Below are 22496 nucleotides of genomic sequence, written 5' to 3' on the forward strand. Positions count from 1 at the left end.
CTCTTATGGTTTTGGACTATAGAAAGGTGAATATAATTCCAGCATTTATTAGGTGCCTGGCATAGCATATATTCCTGAGTTCTAAAGAACCTGACATCTAATTTATCATGTTGAAAGAGAAATACAGGGACTGGGGGGAGAATGTGTTAGAGTTCCTCTGACCTAGAATGATAAGGTAAACTGAGAGACATGAGGTTCTCCCGTATTGGCTGAATTATCTCAAGGGCAGTTCTCACATGCCTACAGAAATCACTCATTTCTAAGGCAAGATCAAGTTCAACTGCTGTAACCAGAAGAGACTGAGGCAAGCCAGGCTTGTCAAAGGGAAGGCCAGAGTGCAAAGGGAGGCGCTCTGAGCTAGCTTGACCCATACTTTGACCCTACAAACAGCTTTTTGCAGCTTCCTCACTTCCAGGCTCTTTCAGGGATTGCTAATATAGAATGTGTTTATTCCTTTTTAACAAGCTATGATTACTCCAAAAAAGAGGCAGATTTCAGAAGGAAAACATGTTAATCTGAGAGGATGGCACATACATATCATGGATCATTGTTTAGAGACCTACCTAGTTGGATCAACATTTAAGTTTAAAGTGTTATTTTATTCAATGGCCAAAATACAGCAGTAATAAAACTGAAAGCTTATAGATAGAGTCTGAACATGGTTAAGAGATTTAAATCATTGTCCTAATGAGGGAAGCAAGCATCTGTGAGGAGACAGAAGAGAGAGATGGATCCAGAGAAGAGCCATCCTGTTTACAAGTGTAGGGCAAGCAGAGAGGATCAAAGAGAAGTCGCCAATGAGATGATATCTGGGTCACTAAGGGGTGCACTAACAAACTGGTCAAGCTGAATTGGGTTCTATGGATAGGTAAAATTAGTATCACTAGCAGAATAGAATCTTAAATCAGTTTCTCTCTGCAGTGGGTTTCCCAGACTCCTGTTCCAGCAATTACTTAGGCAATGGGCTACCAGAGACCTTGAGGAAGACTGAGTTCACTCTATGAGGTGCAGCCAGCCTGGTGTTTCTCATTTTTTTCTGGCCCAGCAAATATATGGAGACCTGAGCAGTGGCTAAGAAGCTAGTTCACCAGGGAAGTGAGACCCCTGCTGGCCATATATGAGGTCCGTTATGGGTCTCATATAAACCTGGCCTGGAGTCCCTGTTTGTACAGGCTCCTCTTTGATGGCCTGGTATAACTGCATAGTTATATTGCTATTTGCTTAATAGGACTAAGAAATACTGATTCTGCAATGATGGTGGTCAAATAAGTTGTACACAGTGCCTTATATAAATAGATACTTGCATTAATTGTACTTAAAAATATCTGATTGGTTGCAATGGTGATGTACCATACAGGAATTGAAGTGAGTATAGCTGCCTTTGCTGAAGTCCTTCTGGAAGGTTTCCTTGATGGCTATCATCCTTAGCATCTTCTGTCTCTGAACTCATACTACAAAAAATTGTCTAAATAATTAAAATGTAGCATTTGATTACATTTTAATTGCTTCTTCCTATTGTTGCTTTCATTTTGTTGAAATCTGGTTTCCATGACTAGACTGTAATTCCTTTGAATGAGTAAGAGAGCCCTTGCCTGTCTTACTCATCTATCAAAATGCTCAGCATAGTGCTGGGCACCCAAGGCATTCAGTGAAGAACTGCTGAATCTTGGGAACTAGCTACTTACTATCTTCTTTCTGGAAATTAATAGCAACTAGTTGATAAAGCAACTGAGACTGGAATCTCCAAATCTTTTCAGTCTTTACATGAAAAGAAAGGCCTTCTAGAGTAGGCAATGTAAATATTAAATTAGACCAACCTCAAGTGGAGCTTTTCTGCTTAGGAAAGCCCAGCTACCTCAGGCTTCTTTGTCTGGAAATTTAGGGCTCTTTCTTAACATACATGGCATATATAACATGGGTAATGAAAAAGGAATTCTGTGGCTTTGAAAATGCCATCCGAGAATTTGGTAAAACACGCCAGAAAAATTGCAAGCTACTTTTGTGTTTGTGTGAATGGTGTGTGTGTGTGTGTGTGTGTATGTGTGTGTGTGTGTGCTAGAGAAAGAGAAAAGGAGAGAGAGAGGGAGGGAAGATAAAGACAGTAGAAGAGACAGAAAGAAAGTAATAGGAGTGGAAACTATTAACTATATAAACTATATAACATGTATAGAAACTATATTACACATGTGTAAATTATACTTACATTTACAATATAAATATAATTATATATTTATATATGATACATGCATATACGATATGTATAACTTTTTTTCCTAGTACAAAGGCATCCTATGTAAAGGTAGTGGTATAATTAATAGTTTCATTGATAAGAAGATTAGCATGTACTTACAACACCAATAATGCAGGAATACCAATTAAATGAAGAAAAAATGGAAACAATATGATCATTAATACTTTCAAATGTCAAAATTGTCCTGGGGAAGCTTAGGTCTACATTGTCCTTGTTTCAGTTTATTTTATGGTTTGGTTTTATTTTTGTTTTGAATTACAGATGGTTGCATACTCTTCTCTATACTTGGGGGACCTGAAGATCTAAACAGAGTCCTGGGAAGGTGAGGAATTACAGGTTAGCAGATGGGAGAAGTAAGAGGTATAGATACTTGCTCAGGCCATGCATAATGAGTTTTTATACTGGATCCCAATTTTTTTTAAGTTTCTTTTTTTTAAGATTTTATTTATTTATGAGAGACAGAGAAAGAGAGAGAGAGAGAGGCAGAGACACAGGCAGAGAGAGGCAGGCTCCATGCAGGAAGCCCGACGTGGGACTCGATCCCGGGTCTCCAGGATCTTGCCCTGGGCTGAAGGCAATGCTAAATGGCTGAGCCATCTGGGTTGCCCTGGATCCCAATTTTTTGATCTAATACTATCACATATGATATGACACAAACCAGTCCACATTTTGGAGCCTTTCTTTTTTAAGCAGCAGTTAAATGACAATAGTAATAATGGCTCTCTGTTTGCGAGAAAGTCTTGAGATCAAAACAGAGTAGAAGTCAAGAATTATGATTTGAAAAGTTAAAGGTTCTGTACAAACAAAGCCCTTGATGACTGATGGGACATGGGAGTCTAGGGAAAGAGAGGACCTGAAAAGAACTTTGTGTTTTTCTACTTTAATTGTGGGAGGAGAACAATGTCATGACATTTTTTTTTAAGATTTTATTTATTTATTCATGAGACACACACACACACACAGAGAGAGAGAGAGAGAGAGAGGCAGAGACACTGGCAGAGGGAGAAGCAGGCTCCATGCAGGGAGCCCGATGTAGGACTCGATCCCAGGTCCCCAGGATCAGGCCCTGGGCTGAAGGTGGCACTAAACTGCTGGGCTGCCAGGCTGCCCGTGTCATGACATTAAACAAAATAGAGTGCTCACTATAGAGAATTCAGAGAACTGTGCTGGACTGCAGGTGATAGGTTATACCCAGGTAACATTCTGAGCTCTCTACACAACTTATGTGTCTTTATTATTTCTAGAAACCCATCAATAATTACACACTATCTCTGCTACTTTGGAAAGCCTTTTGATGGTAGAGATAGTCTTATATGTATTTTTGTACTTTCTTTGGTGCAAGGCCTCAAAATGTACAAGATTTGGTTGGGTTTGGGTATTTTCTTATCATCTTAGATGTTAGTCCCTTTCCATCTTTCTTTCTTCTGGATTCACTATATTAGCATAGTGCTTGGGCTTCTGGTTTAGCCAAGGAGGCAGCTATAGTCTCCTTTTCTAAAGGAGATCCTATCTGTAAAACATTTATATAGTGCATAGCATATAGTAAGTAACGTAAGTATTAACTATTATTACTTTTTTAAGAATCAAGTGCTAAAATTATAGGACTATGAATTTTCCTCTGAATAAATTTTTGGCTGCTTACTGTTTGGCTGCATTTTGAATCACGTACTTTCACATTCTTAGTCTGGAAAGGTTATATAGACCATGCTCAGTTTTTAAGAGAGAGAAATAGAAACATAGCCAGAAAGTAACTTGACCAATATCAGAGTAGTTTCCAGAGTATATATATGATTAGGCTTGCTGAGAATATATTAGTAAAAAAATAAGTGAATCTTCTTTAAATTGCCTTTTGGCTATATTTTGCAGGATCTAATGTGTAAATATCTGAAATTATAACCAACTTTACTATTGGTATTTCTAAGGAAGTTCTTCATTAACCAAAGAAAAATGAAAAATCAAGCAAATGAAAAAGTGAATATGGAAAAACTCACCCCCATGAAGTCCAAAAGGGTATTAATTTTGTAGATTCTCATAACAAAAGCCAAAAAAATTAATTACTTAAATAATTATTGAATTTTCAAAACTATTTTGGAAGTGCAGATCTAAGCCTTCCTATGTTATAGAAGCAAGGAAGCCTTGGACAGTTTTAGCTCTTTAATTTCATTCTTGAACATCAATTATAAGGAGAAGCTGCTGCCTGGTTATAAAAATTCATAGCTAAAAATTGGTTTTGAAAAATCTTCATCCACTCCATGGCAACTTATTCCTTTTTTCTGATATAATCATTATCATTATTATTGGCATATCCAAGGTTTTCCCTTTGGAAAGCTAAAAGAAATCACAAAGAGGCTAGCTATGTACAGCTGACATGCCCTTTACAAAATCTCCATTAGGTGTCTCATTTGGAAAATATGAACCAAATGAACAAACTACAGGTTTAATTTTGTTTCATTAGATTGTGAAGAGACCAACATGAATTAATTAGTGTTAACTACAACACGCTTCACTAATATCCTGCCAAAACAAAGATTTCCTACAGTGCCAAGATGAGAGACATGTTCAGGATGATAAGAGAGAAATGTAAGCCGGTTGGTGCAATTATTATTACAATTACTGCAGCAAAGACTTCTAATTGAAAGGGGATTTTGCATGGGGAGGGGGTGGTAATAAGCTCCCTTAAGATCCTGAGCTAGACATTTAATTTAGGTTTAATGGCATAATTTTATGTTAAATGGATGCAAATTAATTATTAAGGCACATTTATTGTGATTATTCATACAGGCAACAACATTTTAAAATGACAGGGACTTTTGAAGGGTAACCCAGTTACTCAGCCCCCATTGGGTTGAACTGATAGTAAATTGAGAAGTTTTGGGCATGGTAAGTGTCCATTTATGTGGTGAAGGAGAGGCTCCATCCATATCAGAGATATGCCATTGGAAAGGTGCTGCCTTCAGGTTATGGCTCTGGTCATTTAAACTTGAGCATCTCTGGTTATTAGAACACCTATTGTATAAATGATGAAATTTTGTAACACTCTGAAGGTTGTTCTCACTCTCTGTATTGCAACATAAATCACAATAATGTTAGCAAATTAGTGGTAACATTTTGTCCTCCAGGCTTCCTAGAGAGCAAAGTACACACACCAATGGAACAAAAGCAGGATGCAAACTACCCACAATGCTAGACAATGTGTACTTATGTGTATGCACATACAGAAATTACACATTGCAGTGATTTCTAATGATTATCCTGTGCCTTGTAACTATACCAACAAAGTAATGTAATTCAGCTTTTACATCTGGCAAGTGTTCTCTGTGATACTTCTAGCTGTCACTCAGAACTGTCAATGACTTAAAATATTTAAGGTTGCAGAGAGAGTTTATGCTCTCCACCCCCACATACATCCTACATAAATATACTATACACACAAAGCTTTTAAATATTTCCTGATCGTTTTAGTATTTGCCTAACACATAATTCTTTGAAAGCTGGGGAAGATCTCTATGGCTTGGCCCCTGCTCTTGAGTTTCTAAATGATAAATTCAGAGACACTTAAACACATTATTATAAAAAAAAATAATTATATGCTAAGCATTTCCATGATGTGAGTTAACAGTCACCATTGACTTAGGCAGTTTGGAAAGTCATTAATGGAGAATTAAATTATAGGTATAGGAATTAGATAGGCAGAGAGATGAAAGGATGTTCCAGGGCAGGAAATGATAGCAAGGTTGGAGGGGACTTGGACATGTTAATGAGGCAGTGAATAGAAACAAATCTTCACAGGGGGACGTAACCAATAATAAGGTCAGATGGGTGGGGTTTAGACTTCAGTTTAACTTGCTGGCAGATAGGAGGCACCAATGTAAGAGGAATGATATGCACACTGTGACATTTTTTAAAAAGACTTTGTCTACTGTCTCATGAAGAGACACAGCAACTTCCTAGGAGGAGTGAAGCTTTACTAAAAGTAAGCCACTGCTGAGACAGAGGGACTTCCCAGGCACTGAGATCTCTTAAAGTAAAATATCCAGGAGTTTTCCCTCTCAATTTAGGAGTAAATTTCCAAACCTGATTTCCCTAAAGAAGGGTGACATAGAGTTCTCCAAAGTTATGCAAAATAAAAGGATTCTTTATGAAGAATTGTCTGCAAACCAATAAGGATTGTACCTCATTATAGAAAGAATTTGTTAAGATCTGACTTGACGCTGCTTGGATAACAGTAGGGGATTTCCAATATCACACCACACCACCACAACTGCCCTTGCTTTACAGAACAATTATCAACATTGTAATTCTATCATTTGGACAATGGTCAACTGCGTGAAACCATTGATGCCCACAGATGCTTATAATAATGAAACAAGTCTTTAGCACTAAGATCTTAAAAATTCTAAAACATGAGATGGCTGCCCTATGGAAATAGAACTTTTTTTTCCACAGCTGTGCATACTTTAGAAAACTTCACAGAATGGGAAAATACTTTGTCCCTCTTTGGAAGTCTGAAAAAATTAATTAAACATTTTTGGATATTTTAAATTCAGAGAAAAGTTAAAATATGTTTAAAATAAGTTTTGACAACATCTGTTCTTTTCGTATGCTAAAATTTCATTTATTTTTACTTTGTTAGTTAAAGTAGTAGTTTTTGTTCTTTGTTTGCTTTCCCTCTACAATAAACAGGCAACATTATACTAGTATTAGATATTGAGTACTATCTGACCTCTGTCACTTAAAATTTTGAAAAACTTCAAGATTGTTTCTTTGCTTGATCTTCTTTCTCAACTCAACCCTGTTTTCTAACGTCTTCCTTAGTTGGTCACACATTAGAAAAAAATATTTCACTTTCTTTTTAAATAAATGTTTACATTCTTTACTGTATAGTTTGAAACTGATGATGAAGTGGTTAACATTTTATGATCTCAAAAAGTGAAATAAGGGCACCTGGATTGCTCAGTCAGTTGAGTCTGCCTTTGGCTCAGGTCATGATCCCAGGATCCAGGGATGGAGTCCTGCATTGAGTTCCCTGCTCAGTAGGGCGTCTGTTTCTCCTCGCTCTGCCCCTCTGCCAGCTTGTGTGCATGCACACACTCTCTCTCTGAAGTAAGTAAATAAAAATATTTAACAAAAAAGTGAAATAATTGGCTATTTACCTCTGGAACTACCTACTTGTTTTGCTCCCCAGTTTCTCCCTTCTTGCTTGCTTGGTTCTTAGTAGAAAAGATATTTATTTCTGCCATTCTTATAACTAGCTTTTTAACCAAATGATTCATGGTAAGTGTGTGCACCCCGTGTGATACGTAAGCATGTTTCATATCCCTGTCTTAAGACTTCTGACTGACTTCCACATACAGAATAGGCACCTGCCTAGAACCAACTCATTTTTATTATTTATTACCATCCCTATTTAGAGGGGGAAGGGGTTTTTCTATCCTTTGTGTGTGCAAATGTAAGCCGACAGAGTCAGGAAATGGATATGAGTTCCCAGAATTGCCATGTGAAGGGCAGACAGGGGACGCAGTTGCCATGTCTGCTGCTGTCCCCTTTCATTCTAGCTGTGAACTTCCTTTGGCTGTTTGCAGTCACAGAGGGTCAGAAGCTGAAGTTAGCTTCTGAGTGTAATGTCTGTTTACAACATTTCACTCACCATGACAAACGGGACCCGGTCAGGCTCACTGTATTCTGAACCCATTCCTGGTGGGTTTCATCATTTTGTTCTTTGACCGCAAGTACAACTCTGAATATATATCTGTCAGGATACAATTCTACAGAGATACTGAAAATTTAACCCTCAGTTAAAAGTGGAACCATAAGATAAATTAACAAAATGCATTTTATGATGTTAAATTCTGATTTTCCTCCTTTCAGAGAAATCATTGACCTGTCAGTCTATAAGCAGTATATCTATGCCTAAATCCTCATGCCACTCAGATTGCTCTCGGTCTCTTCAACAAGAGTCCTCAGTCCATAATCTACTAATTTATACGTGTTTTTTCCTTCAGTGTATTCACCATCTTCCTGCCTATATTATAAGCTATTATCAGGCAAGTTGGGGTCTCTGAGTAGCTCAGTCAGGTTAAGCATCTGCCTTCAGCTCAGGTCAAGACCCTAGGGTCCTGGGACCAAGCCCTGTGAGGGGCTCCCTGTTCAGTGGGGTGTCTGCTTCTCTCTCTTCCTGCCACCCCCTGTTCATGCTCACTCTTTCACTCTCTCTCATACATGTGCTCTCTCTCTCTCTCTCTCAAATAATGCATAAATAAATACATAAATAAATAAAGTTTTTAAAAAACAATCTATTCTAGGATAAGTATTCTCTTAATTCACTGCTGTATATCTTCTGATTCCCTCATCCTTAACTTGTTCCCCTTCCTTTATCTTGTGGAAGATTTTGTTTTACTTCTCCATTCAATAAGCATTAATTGATCACTTCATTTCTTTTGTTATCAAGTGACAGTACTTCTAGTTATTTATTTGTTCACATAGCTGAAATTCGGGCTATGGAAAAATCTCATATATAGCTGCAACCAGGATGTTGGAGAGAGGGTCAAAATAACCTTTTCTCTATCTGTCTCAATTCCATCCCTCTTTGTGGCTGCAGGCTCTGCTTGATTTGGAGCATTGGCCTCAGTCTTATTAAAGATAATTTTCTCCATTCAGAAAAGGAAAATAAACATGGGATGTTCAGCTCAGGTGTTCTTAGAGCTTTGGACTCTAGAAGAAGAGAATGTATTTTCCCAAACCTTCTCAAAACAGTTTGGGGGAGGCTTCTCATTAACATGATCTGGTTTTATGCCTATCACTAGATTTAAATGGTCCAAGATCAGACATACCAGAATCGCATACAATGAAGCCTATATGATTTCTGAAAGGATAGTAGGCAATGCTCTGCAAATGACCTGTTATTATATTAGTCACTGGGGATGCAGAGGTGAAAGACATGTCTGTAAGGAACTTGTAGTTAGTGAAGGAAACAGACCAAACAAAACACAACACAACACCACAAAATGCAGTTCTAATTTGGTGTGGTAATTACTGAATCTCCTTATGCTCAGGGTGTTCTTGGAGCACAAATGTAGGCAAATCAGAGGAGGTGTTATCTCCAAGGATTCCTGGAGGAGCTAAATCTTGCAGAATGCTTAGGGGTTGGGCAAGTAAAAACAGATGATATGTATGGTACAAATAACCATTAACAGCATGAGGAAAATTTTTCAGGTAAGACTGCCTGACATTGACTAGGATCTGTTAGAAGTCCTGGGGGTGAAGAGGAAGGAATGGGAGGAAAGAGATGGAAACTATTAAAAGCTATAACATAATCCTATGCCTATATTAGTAGACATAAATCTAAGAACACTAGGAAGAATGAACTCAGAGGTAGGGGAAAGGAGGGCAGAGAGAACTGCGGGAGGGTGGCTGCACCGAGCTCAGTGAAATTGCATAGGGAAGAAGAACAGCAATAGGAAAGGGACCTGAACTGGAGAGCTATGGAGGAGCTCAGAGGGACAAAACTGAGTGACAAATTGGATAGATGGGATGAATGTTCAAGTTGATTTCTAGGTTTCAGATCTAGATGAACAGAGGGATGACAGACTAGAAACAAGATCTGGAAGGCTGAAAAAGGAAGAATATTAATAATTATTTACTATACTTCTATTCTACAAGCCAGCTGGTCTTCCAATATTACAGAAGTTCAAGGATCATCTGCTTGAGATGAGTTATCTCATGTTTTTTTTCTTTGTCTTCTGAAATGATGAAGTTCAATGTTTTTGGCCCACAAAAATCTCAATTTCTCTAGACTTAATTTAATCTGAAGGCCATGGGGAGGCCCCCAAATGCCACCTGAAATGGTATGACCTGTAAGTGGATTGAATCCTGGGTATGAAGAAGGTCTTGGATAGAGAGAGCCTGGCAAGGGTTCCTGTACACAAGAAAAAAGTGATGATATGCAGGAGTTCCAGGGGCTGATAGAAGAGCCCTGACAATGTAAGTGAGCTTATAACCAAAGATTGTTGGCTACAAAAACAATTAGAAAAATATGGTTTCTCTTCAGCTCATATAAATCTTTTGACTTTTATACAAGCAATTAGAAAATGCAAAGCCATCTACCTATAAATTGTGGGTCTGCCTGTTAATCCACTTTACCCTCTTCAACATACATTCCTGTTTTCTTTCTTTGAAAACTTCTATTCATCTCAAAACTTCTCAAAGCTTATGGCTTCTGAAGGGAAAGTGAATATGATACATCCACCTCTAGCTCAATTTTCTTTAGGAAATAAACATGCTTGAAATAAATATGCCAAGAGTCTGTCAAACTTTTCTTTTTCTCATTGTTTTTATCTCTACCTCTCCCATTCTTCTCTCTCTCAATCTCCCTCTTGTTTTTCTATATCAAGACATTTGCTTTCTTTACAAAATAAACAAACTGAAATCTTCATCGTCTGACATCTTACTGACATTCGATAGAAAAAAACAAGCTGTAAATCAGGGAGCTGAATTACCTCAAGGCGAGTAAGAGTAAAAAGAAAAATTTATAGGATGATAGATCATTGTCACTGATATCTGTCCATGGGGGCAAAGAATCATAGGGTCCACATGAAATACCAAGTGAGCAAAGGCTACACAGATAAAGCTAATCTTCAGGTGACATTCTCAGAGCTAAAACTAAGAACCATAAGGCAAATCAGCATTCTTAGCCCCCACATCTAAATAAAATCTCCTTCCAGACCTTTGAGTCTGTAGTCCTCATTCTTTTCTTTATTCTATTCATACTGAGTTCAAACTTTCTCCCACAGATTATATCAACTGGTCCCTTTATTCTAACCATATCCCCTGGTCAAGGCAAAGCTCCATATGCACCTCTTCCAGGCAACAACCCCAGAGTAACTCAACCCTATAAAAACTTTTCCAATCAAGGATATTTTGAAGTTGTATAGATAAAACTACAACTTTCTATGCCCACCTGTTTGTTAACCATTCTGTATTATTCTTCTAGCTCTTTCATTCAGCAGCATTAGATCAAGTGTTCATACATGTATTCAAGCCCTGTGTTGATCACTGATGATATAGAATATGTTGAATGAGACATGCTCTCAGGTCTCATAGAATTTTAAGGAAATTGACAATGGCTATTCAGTAAGTTAGATTTTAGCTGGAGATATGAAGAGAATGCTCTAAGAGCACAGAACAGATGCGGGGCTTTCAGGCTAGGAGAACAAGAGGCTTGCTGGAAGGTTAAGAGGCCTCAGTTAAGTTTCATAGAGATACCAAGTGTTACCTGGGTGGAAGATATGGTGGGAAATCCCAGAACACTTGGAAAAAAAAATGTATTGAGGGAATTTTAAGTAGGTCCAAGTTAATGCCACAGGGAATGCAACCAGGGGTGGGAAACAGGCTGGAGAAAATCTTAAATAGAAGGTCTCAAATATTGCTACACAACTAAATCAACCTGGAAACTTACTAAGGGACGGAATCCTGGGGGGTGGGGGGAGCAAGAAATCTGATTCCCTGGGCCCAGTAATCTACATCTTTAACAAGCTCTTTTCCCCTAGTATTGTTCTAAGGCATGACAAGTCTTGAATGTTGAGAAAAGACATTTGAAGGGGATCTTGAAAGATTCAGGGAGCCTTGTAGGGTCTTAAGTAGTACATCACATCCAATTAATTGAGCATTTGCCTAATCGGGGGCTGTTTTTTTTTTTTCTTTTTAAAGATTGTATTTATTTATGAGAGAGAGAGAGAGAGAGAGAGAGTAAGAGGCAGAGACACAGGCAGAGGGAGAAGCAGGCTCCATGTAGGGAGCCTGATGTGGGACTCGATCCAAGGTCTTCAGAATTGCGCCCTGGGCTGAAGGAAGGTGCTAAACTGCTGAGCCACCAGGGTACTGTGGCTGTTTCAATGGCGATTGCAGTGATTCACTTATTAGATTTATACACAACGGAGATTATGTCATACTGGTTTTTAAATTTTCTTTTGTTGTTGTTGTTGTTGTTTATTTTCCAATCCCCCAAAGCAGTGTTTCTAAACCACTAATCATATCACAGTATCCTGTAATATTGAAAAATAAAAATTCCTGGGCTTTATTCCTTACATACTAGATTAAATCCCCCAGGTTGGGATCCAGTATCTACATTTTAATAAGTTCCTTAAGCAAGTCTCACATGCCACACACAGCATAACATCTCCAGAGCATCTCAAAAGAGTAAATTTGTCAGGACCTTTCAGACCAGCCCTTTAGGTGACCACAATGGGCTCTAATCTCAACACCTTTTAGCATCTCAAATGCAGAAATCATACTACACTGCATCATCCTTTAAGGTAATATTTTGTTAGAGCAGGGGTTTTAGTATTTCCCTGAAGCACTTAATTCCCCTCCCACAGCAGTTACAAAACAATACAAAACAAAAAGTGCTCATGCAAACTTTTTAGGCTGATACTGGAGGAACAGCAACTTCTAAAAGTCACATGGAAATAACCACCTATTAAGATGTATCTTTGAAAAGAGTTGCCACTGCTTCTGTGAAGCTTAAGGAGCTTTTCCTTAAAAGAAATCAAGTAATTCATTTTGAATTAAAGTTAAGCACTTGGCTTAGTTCTCTTTCATTTTTCTTCTTGTAAATCTCTGACTAAATTAATTAAACTGGTGTTTAAAACCGGCAGCCAACCTGACACAGGGGGCCATGAAGCAAGAGGGGTGAATTTAGAATAAAAGTTAGAATCTGCTGCTTGGAAAGAGATGCCTGATTTTCTGTCACCCCTCTCCACACTTTCAGTACACACATGACTGCCTGCCAAGACCTCCCATGCTGAATGCTCCCACTCTAAATCCCACAGCTGACTTTTTCCTCTGTTATATATATAAGGGATGACAAATGCATGAACAATAAAAGGAAGCTCAGAAATTTTCCACTCTCAAGCTTAACAGTGCGAACAGTTGCCATTAATCCCATAATCCAAAACCAGATTAAGACAGAATATTCAGCCAGATGACAGCAGACAAGTCAGCCCCTAGCAGACGTATAGGTGGTCCTGAGATTTTATTCACACCGGATACGATGGCTAACTTGATGCGTCAACCTGACCGGGATGAAGTATGCCCAGAGAGATGGTAAACATTATTTCTGTGTGTGTATGTGAGGGTGTTTCTGGAAGAGATTAGCATTTGAATCAGTAGACTGAGTAAAGATTACTGAGTAAAGAAGATTGCTCTCATCAAAGCAGGGTAGTCATCATCTAATCTGTTGAAGGATTGAATAGGATAAAAAGGTAAAGGAAAGCAAGTTTGCTCTTTTTGCTTGAGAGGAGACATCTATCTTCTCCTGCCCTTGGACATTGGTGCTCCTGATTCTTGGACCTTCAGACTGAGATTGGGACTATACATACCATCAACTCCCCTGGTTTTCAGGCCTTTGGATGTGGACTAAATTATGCTACCAGCTTTTCTGGTTCTCCAGGTCATGCAGGGCAAATTGTGGAACTTCCTAGTCTCTAACATATAATCATGCAAGCCAATTCTTATACTAAATTTCCTCTTGTAGATCTCTCTATATCTTTTTTTAAAAGTTTTCTTTTCAGTTCCAATTAGTTATCATACAATGCAGTATTAGTTTCAGGTATACAGTTTAGTGATTCAACACTTCCATACAACACCGCGTGCTCATCGTGACAAGTGCACTCCTTAATCCCCATCATCTATTTAACTCATGCCCACCCACCTCTTCTCTGGTAATCATCACTGTGTTCTCCGTAGTTAAGAACTTGTTTCTTGGTTTGTCTCTCTCTTTCTTTTTTCCCCATGCTCACTTGTTTTGTTTCTTAAATTCCACATATGAGTGAAGTCATATGGTATTTTTCTGTGACTATTGTGCTTAACATGTTACTCTCTAGCTTTAGCCATGTCATTGCAAATGACAGTATTTCATTCTTTTTTTTTTATCAGCCAAATTTTCTATCTCTTTTTGAAAAGATTTTATTTATTTATAATGAGAGAGGGAAGGAGAGAGAGTGAGAGAGACTGTGTGCACATGAGTGGGGGAGGAGCATAGGGAGAGGGAGAAACAGTCTCTGCTGAGCATGGAGCCTGATGCGGGGCAGGATCCTGGGACTCCAAGATCATGATCTGAGACAAAAGCAGACATTTATTTTTTTATTTATTTTTTAAAAAAATTTATTTATTTATGATAGTCACACAGAGAGAGAGAGAGAGAGAAAGAGGCAGAGACACAGGCAGAGGGAGAAGCAGGCTCCATGCACCGGGAGCCCAACGTGGGACTCGATCCGGGGTCTCCAGGATCGTGCCCTGGGCCAAAGGCAGGCACCAAACCGCTGCGCCACCCAGGGATCCGCAAAAGCAGACATTTAATGAACTGAGCCACCCAGGCAATACCCCCCCAAATTTTCTTTTTTATACCTAAGTAAATGACATCTGATAAAGAGTTAGTATCCAACTTATAAAACTCAATACCCCCAAAACAAATAATCCAATTAAGAAATGGGTAGAAGGAACATTTTTCCAAAGAAGATATATGGATGGCTAACAGACAAACGAAAAGATGCTCAACATCACTCATCATCCTGGAAATACAATTCAAAACAACAATGAGATATCACCTCACACCTGTCAGAATGGCTAAAAGCCACAACGTGAGAAACAATAGGTGTTGGCGAGGATATGGAGAAAGGGGAACTCTCTTACATTGTTGGTGGGAATGCAAACTGGTGCAGACACTCTGGAAAACAGTATGGAGTCTCCTCAAAAAGTTAAAAATAGAGCTACCCTACGACCCAGCAATTGTATTACTAGATATTTACTTAATATAAAAATACAAATTCAAAAGGATACATGCACTCAATGTTTATAGCAGCATTACCTACAATAACCAGATTATGGAAATAGTCCAAATGTCCATCAACTGAAGAATGGATAAAGAAAATGTGGTATAGTGGTTGAGCGCCTGCCTTGGCTCAGGGCGTGATCCCGGGGTCTGAGATTGAGTCCCACAATGGGCTCCTTGCAGGGAGCCTTCTTCTCCCTGTGCCGCTGCCTCTGTGTGTATGTGTGTGTGTCTCATGAATAAATAAATAAATTCTTAAAAAAGAAAAGGTGGTATATATATATACAATAGATTTTTTTCAATAATTTTTTTTAATTTTTTTTATTTTTATTTTTTTTTTAATTTATGGTAGTCACAGAGAGAGAGAGAGGCAGAGACACAGGCAGAGGGAGAAGCAGGCTCCATGCACCGGGAGCCCGACGTGGGATTCGATCCCAGGTCTCCAGGATCGCGCCCTGGGCCAAAGGCAGGCACCAAACCGCTGCGCCACCCAGGGATCCCTAGATTTCTATATATATCCAAAAGTGTTTCATGATCATTTCTCTTCCTTCCTACTTCCTCCCTTCTCATTGTCTTTCAGCTTTCCTTTCTCTCCCTTCCTCCTTTCTTTACTATTGTCCTTCCTTCCTTTCCTCCTTTCTTCCTCTTCACTTAATCAAGCCCCCACTCTGTGGGTGGCATGATAAATCAGTAGTGACAATAGAAGCAAAATCCCTGTCCCTTTAGGGGGCTTGAATTCTAGTGGGGAAAACATATCATATACAGTTAGAAAATTAATGAATACAAATAAATAAAGATTAGGACACATGCTATAAAGTACCAGAACAGAATGCTGTAGGAGAGGATAGCAGAGGGGACTTTCAACAAGGTGGAGATGGCAAGGAGTATTTTCGAATGTTGCCATGCAGCAGGGGAGAGAGCCCAGATGGTACAGAAAGTGTGTTCCTGGTAGAAAGGGGCAGTGGCAAAGGCTCCTGGGACGGTGCTCTGAAAATTTGAGTGGGGGTTACAGGGAGCCCGATGCAGGACTCGATTCCAGGTCTCCAACTTGTTTGTTTCTTGGAGGCCACACTCTCTTTCTCTCTCTCTTTCTTTTCAATAAGAAGTCACATTTTTTCCAAGAGTTCTAAATGGAAATTTCACAGGGCTCTCTGTAAGGGAAAGGTTGCTTTCAAAGTGAATTGCTTACCCTCTTTCCTTGTAAGGTTAAGACATGAGTAGCGTGAGTGCATGTGGATCAAGGCACCAAACAACAACAACAAAACACCACGGGGAAAGGGCTCCCTGTGAGCAAAGCTGTTGCCTTGTCATAATTAACCTTTGTCATAAGCTCTCCATTCAGCACAGTCCTTCCTATAGAGTTGACTACTGGGGAGGGGAAGGCATCTTGTCATCTGCACTAATTATATGGGTTCAGTTATTTGGGTCCCTGAAATTTATTTGACCTGAAGATTAAGGCAATTTAAAGCAAAGTTTGTTTTGGTTCTAGAGTGGGACAGGCAGCAGGGGATGACGATGGGGTGTTCCTAAATGCAAAATAGTAGCAGCTTTGAAATGCCAGCTGGGTCCTGATGGGGCAGAGACTGGGCTGACCCTCTGCCTGTCTGATTTGTGCCTGTCTCTGCAATGTAGGTGATGTGATTCGACACCAATTAGCTGGCATGCACAAAAGTCATCCATTTCCCCAGTTAGCAGTAACCGTAGAATATCATGCACCTCTTCAAACATGACAAGTCATTGCCTTCGTTAATGCTCATCAGGGCTGACAGGCAGTGAGTTTCAGAGAGATGCTGGAAAAGCAGAAAATGTGATTGGCCACACACAGCATCAGGGAGGACAAAACCTCCTGATGTTTGGACCAGGTGAAATAACCAGGCAAAATTTAAGTTTATTACTGCCCCAAAGCATGAACTCAGAAAGTGTCTGTAAACATCCTGTGCATCTCAGGGGACTCGTTGGACCAGTAAGAGGTAAGATGCTTCCCACAAGACTCCTGACCTCCACTCTCCTGTGTAAAGTCTGACATGTTAACTAACTTCCAGAGAACATGGAAGTTTGTAATGTTCCAGTGTCTTAAAAAACTGTGAGCATTCTCACAAACAGGGAACAGCAACTTCAGTGTGGCTTTGATGGACATCATTTTATAATTTATATAAACTGTGTTTGTTTGTTTTAAATCATGACCCTCAATGCCTAAAAAAAAGAACTTTCATAACAGATATTCATTGTGCCCCTCACTGACCAAACTCACCTAAAAATCTGCCGTTTCATGCTTTTTGCCAGCATAAGAACTATGGTGGTCCCCATTTCCTCTAAGAGCCCCCAAATCCTCAACCCAGAATTCTCTCAGATTCATATCTCTATGAAAATTTTTCCTTATGAATTACATGTTATAGTTATACTGGTCCTCTTTTTATCTATGATCCAAAGAAAGAAAGAGGCAAAGAAAAGATCCATAGGATTTTTTTTAAGATACAGAAATCAGGTATAAAAAATATGCATACCATATGATGCTGTTTTTTTTTAAACTATATATTTATATATTCAGTTAAAGAAATGGGCTGAGAAATTACAGGCCCAATGAGAAGGAAATTTTCCTTTCTACCTTTCTCCTTTGAAAACTTTAGAATTTGGGACTTTTTAAGATGAGCATGGATATGCATGTATGGATGGTATAAACTTACATGCTATACGTCAGTAGTATGAGTACTCAAGCAGGAATGGGGTGACCTCCAGGATTTGTAGACTCCACCAAAATACCAGAGAACCAACACCCAGGGGAACAAAGCGACTTACATATCTGAACAAAACCAGTTTGTTGGTCTAAAATAATATAAATTGGGACGTCTGGGTGGCTCAGTGGTTGAGAGTGTGCCTTCTGTTCAGGGCATGATCCTGTGTCCTGGAATCGAGTCCCGTATCAGGCTCCCTCTGTCCATATCTCCACCTCTCTCTGTCTGTGTGTCTCTCATGAATAAATAAATAAAATCTTAAAAAAATTTTAAATGAAATGATATAAATTAGTCAATGCATATCCCCTTCAGTCCCTTCAATATTTACCAGAGAATGTCTAGCTCATCTTCCGAATAGGCTGAGAAATGACACATTTCACTCAAGTCAGACCATAGCTGCCCTCAAACTCTAAATTCAAACTCAAAAACTCAGTTGATAGAAACAATATTTATGACCGATTGCCTAGAGGAAGTGCAATTCTGTTGCTTCCCTCAATCAGCGTTTCCTAAGTGTGTCTCTTGGGACATAAATTGCACAAGATGTCCTGTTCAGTGAAGAGAGAATTCTTTAGTCAATCAGGTTTGGCAAATGCTGCATATTTCGTCCCCCTCTGGAAATTCAGAATACACCACAGAGTACAAAGAGCTCTGAGAATTCAAGAAGTCAAGAAAAATCCTTCCATTTACTATACTAGAATTTTCCAAACCTATCTGGTAAAGAACCTGGTTTTTGTTCGTTTGTTTGTTTTGTGCAAAAGCCAGTGTAACGCACTCAGGAGAAGTGCCAGCTAGTCCTAAATGTACTCCCCATTTACACCCCAAACCTTCTTCCCCAGCCCCTGGGTGTGTTCCATCCTCCAGCTCCTCCGTAGCACTGCAGTTACGGAGCTGAAATCCCTGATGCTATCGCTTTATATGTATGCACTTAGAAACATGTTATTTTGATCAATGGGGACATTATTGTGAAAATTGTTTTACTTACATCAGGATAGAAAGTCACTAAATTTGAGCTGCTATTAGGAATGCTGAATTCTTTCACAGACTCCCTAAGATAAGCCTCAGAAGGATCCTATAAAGTGAGCATTGTTATTCCCAATCCGTGAGGAGGAGAAGAGCCCAAAGGAGCTCCTGCAGCCTTGCCCAGGATAGCGCAGAGGGTAAACTTCAGAGCTTGGATTCGAACCCAAGCAGCTTGGCCGCTCAGCTCACACTGTAACCTTGTTACAAACGCGATGCCTAAGGAAGCCCACGAGGGACTGTTCTTAGTGTTTTCTCTACCAGAAATATACTGATTCCTACACGCTTGTTATTGTGTTTTTTAAATATTTTGTTCACTGTATGTCACGAAAAAGGCGGGTTTCCTTTTTCCCACTGGTGCCCAAATACCTACAACCCCAGACCTACAGAACTTCAAGGCATGTGTGCAGTGGACTAACCTTGTATCGGCACCATATGATGTTTTTACTCTTATTTTCCCCTTGCCTCATTTTACCTCATTTTGTTTCTCATCAGCTTTAATTCATTTTTTTTTATTGTTACACTGCGCATATGCTATACAAATACAGGGTGACAAGACAGAAACATATTGCGTCTCTAGTACCTCCTATACATCTTCTAAGTGCCACAGACCTTTTCTCTCCAGCTGCATCATCATAAAATATCATTATGAAAATAAGCCACGATTGAGTTTCACTCATAAACATACGTTCTTTACTAGGGAGCTCTAACCCAGCCAGTCAATTAGCATACAGTGCATCACACAGGAGAAAATTTATCAAGAGCCCAGTTTGTCATCCATAGATAAGTAAAAGGTAGTTAATGTAAATTGCATTTCTAAAATTCATTCCACTTACGGTTCAGGAAGGACCTTGAGGATGCAATCTAAAGATTGCAATAAGAGTGAGTAACATGCCGGCCACTCTCCGTTTATGTGAGCATCTTTCTCCAGAGAGCACTTTGCTGTTGTCCTATTTACTCCTCCTCGATACACTTGTTTGGTTGCTCTGGTGTGTTATGAGAACATTGAAGCCTGAGCAAACATTAGTGGCAGTTTCCCAGAGCAGTTGCTTAAACTATGTTAAGAGATCTGGTCCAAACCAAGCTCGCATAAGTGTTGATTGCCCTGTGTGAGGAAGGACTCCATTTCAAAGATGGTTGACCACGCAAGGTGTTGACTTTATTCACCTGGGTAGTAGTAGCGCCAATGACCACCACATGGCCCATCTGTTTCTTCTTCTTTTTCTTGTTAAATATTTAAATTCAATTTGGCAACATATAGTATAACACCCCATGCTCATCTCATCATGTGCCCTCCTTAGTGCCTGTTGTTACCTGGTTACCCCATCCCCCCACACACGTCCCCTTCTGCAACCCTTTGTTTGTTTCTCAGAGTTAGGAGTCTCTCATGGTTTGCCTTCCTCTCTAATTTTTCCCCATTCAGTTTCCCTCCTTTCTGTTATAGTCCCTGGCCCATCTGTTTCACTTTCCAGGATAACAGAACTAAAGATCGGGTTTATAATTCAAATATTCAACCAGTTGTTTTAAAACAACAAAATAAGGAGCACCTGGGTGGCTCAGTCGGTTAAGCGACCCATTCTTAGTTTTGGCTCAGGTCATGATCTTAGGGTCATGAAATCAAGCCCCCTGTTAGGCTCTGCACTCAGGTTTGCTTGAGACTCTCTGCCCCTCCCCACTGCTCTCTCACTAAAATAAAAATAAATCTTTTAAAACCCCAAAATAACATTTTGTTTCATTGTGAAAATTTAAAAATAATATATATTTTGTATATAAATATACAAAAAGAAGAAAATATACAGCACCAAAATGGTCTTGTGGGCCATGGGAATGTGAGTGAATTATATCCAGACTTGGATTCATACACACAAGTACACACCATACATACACCATACGATGTAGGCATGTATGCATGTATGTATGTGTATATGTATGTGTGTATGTACGTATGTATGTGGTTTCACAAATCAGGCCCAACACTCAGGAATATAAACTTCCGCTCAACTCCCCAGTGGACTGTATTCCTATGTATGTACCATCACCCAGTTTCTTGTTCTGTGGAAATATTTTATTTTCCTGCCACCCTGCAGTCTGGCTTGACTGTGTCACTTCTTGCCTTAGCCAGTGAAACATAAGGAAACTGATGTGAGAAAGGTAAGAGCCAGCACACAATTCACCACGTTCTCTCTTTTCTCTTTTCCATGATAGCTGCCCTGTCAGCCTGCACTTCAGGGTGATGGCAGTGACAAAGCTGTAGCTGCAGACCCAGCTGACGCTTTCTGGATGTCACGTGACTGGAAATCAACCTTCTCAGGTAAAACTGCTACCTTTTGGAGATCGTTTGTTATTACAGCATCATCTAGCCTGTCCTGGTTGCCATACTACGTACAGAAACCAGTTGCAACCAACTTCAAATGCCCATGGCAAAGATATATAAGTTAGCACTTCTTAAGAAGATCAGACTAGGGGCTTTTGGGTGGCTCAGTGGTTGAGCATCTGCCTTTGGCTCAGGTCGTGATCCTGAGGTTCTGGGATCGAGTCCCTCATCGGGCTCCCCACGGGGAGCCTGCTTCTCCCTCTGCCTATGTCTCTGCCTCTCTGTCTCTCTGTGTCTCAAATGAATAAATAAATAAAATCTTTAAAAAAAGAACAGACTAAATAGCTACAAACATCCACACCAGAAATGGTGCTCACCAGTGCTTTAGAAGGTTCTTGTCGAAAGCCATAGTTTAAGGTAGGAGCTTGGTTTTTGCTTCACCTGTGACATAACTTTGAGAGAAGTAAAGGTGATTCTTTCTTGTTAATACAATAATATCCTGCTATACTTTAATAAGTGGTATCCCCAAAATTCATATAAGGTGTGATATTGTGTTCTTGCAATGATTTGAAATGCTCAGGCTTCAGTTTGATTTCCATGTTCCCTCTCCCTCACTCCATAATAAGAGAATATTTGTTGTGCGCCCTGCGGCAACATGATCAGGGTCCTGAGGATAAGGGGATGAGGAAAATAAAAGTAAAGAGATGGGGACAGGAGGGACACAGTGGATGATGTCCAAGCAGTGCCAGCTTTATTCAAGGTTTTACAACATTTTATAGCATGAGCAAAACAAAGCCAAGAAGGTGTTTATTTTTAGCAGGTTTGTGAAACCCTCCAAAGTTCCCTTTTCTCAGCATGCAAGACAGACTCACGGGTGCCAGAAGACCTTGGTAAATAGATAAGCTTGTTGCTCCAGATATGCATACTTCAAAGGAACATTAGGTATGGTAAACAGACCAGCAAGGACAGACAGACCCTTATTTACATTTATGCCCAGGTCAGAATAAGTTTTATCTATTGTGTTATGTGGGCGATCACGTACAAGCGAGCCCTGAGAACCATTGCTCAAGCCCTTTCTCAAGCGTCTACCAACTATTCACCCTTTAGGCTCTCGAGCCTTTTGAGTGAATGAGGGACACAAGTCCGGGCCTGGTTTGGTTGAGTTACTCCAGCTAGTTCGTGGTCGCCCACAAATATTTGACCTTTTCTCTCTGGGAATTAGAACGTACTTGCCAGTTAAATCTGATGTTGTACAATCATGACGTTTGTGGGATTTCTTGTCTACTGAGATGCATTCAGGTTTATTCCAGATTGGGTGGTCTGATTTATTTTTCTGTCATTCCCATTTTCTACCAT

General features: G+C 39.5%; 1 long non-coding RNA gene across 1 annotated transcript in view; it reads right to left on the reverse strand.

Moving 5' to 3' along the window:
• Nucleotides 1-19785, reverse strand: part of LOC140620567 (uncharacterized) — a 59665-nt gene extending 39880 nt beyond the window's left edge. The window contains exon 1 of the long non-coding RNA XR_012020322.1: nt 19663-19785. This is a non-coding gene — a long non-coding RNA (uncharacterized lncRNA). The remainder of the gene's footprint in view (nt 1-19662) is intronic.
• Between the last annotated feature and the right edge of the window lie 2711 nt (nt 19786-22496).

This window comes from Canis lupus, chromosome 29, assembly GCF_048164855.1.
Source record: "Canis lupus baileyi chromosome 29, mCanLup2.hap1, whole genome shotgun sequence".
NCBI classification, from domain to species: Eukaryota; Metazoa; Chordata; class Mammalia; order Carnivora; family Canidae; genus Canis; species Canis lupus.